Source organism: Arachis ipaensis, chromosome B07 (assembly GCF_000816755.2).
Source record: "Arachis ipaensis cultivar K30076 chromosome B07, Araip1.1, whole genome shotgun sequence".
Lineage (NCBI taxonomy): Eukaryota > Viridiplantae > Streptophyta > Magnoliopsida > Fabales > Fabaceae > Arachis > Arachis ipaensis.
In genome coordinates, this window is record NC_029791.2 from 122,948,309 (window position 1) to 122,949,194 (window position 886).

Here is an 886-nt window from a genome sequence, read left to right on the forward strand (position 1 = left end):
GCTCTACTTGAGGTAATTTTGATATGCCATTTTATATTATGATTTGTTTAACGTGTTTTTAATTCTCTTAATTTAATTTTTTTTAAGATTTGAATTTAGTAGATCATAAATTAATAATGGAGCAATATTCAAGTCTTTATTATGGATAAAGTATGAACTCTTAATTTAAAGATTGAATGGAATCAAACATAAATTTGTAAATAAAAAAATAAAGATATTTATAATTTTGTCATGGATGAAATATTTGGATTGCTTTTTCATTATTTTAATTAGATAGTACATGGATTTGGTACATGTTAAAATAAAACAGAAAATGAGTATGAGTTTAATATATATCATAATTGTTGTACTCAAAAGAAAAATTATTGGTTTATGTTTTAAATTTGGGTGTTAGCCATTACAATTTTTGTGCTATATAATAAAAGTAACAACCAAACAAGAGATTTAAGACAATCTTCATTTTTAGTGTTGACACAAATTTTGTGTGCTATGCTTCATAATTTTTATACTAGTCATAATAGTTTTTGTGCTATGTAATAAAGACAACAATAAAACGACAAATTTAAAGCAATTCTTATTTTTTGTGCCGAACAAAAATATTTTATGTGCTATGCTACACAATTTTTATGCTAGGGTATAAATTTTTTATTAAAAGGAGTAAATTTATACAATAAATTTTTAAATAAATTCCTAAAAAATTTTATAGTAAGCAAAAACAAATATTTGTGTTCTTGATAATAAAATAGAGAATTAATATTCTAAATATAAATTTACAGATAAAAATTTTATTTATTGACTAAATCAGTTGATGTTGGTTGATAAAATAGACTTTGCAACGCAGCAAAAGATTTAGGTATATTTATGTTTTCTTATTTTTCACTTGCTT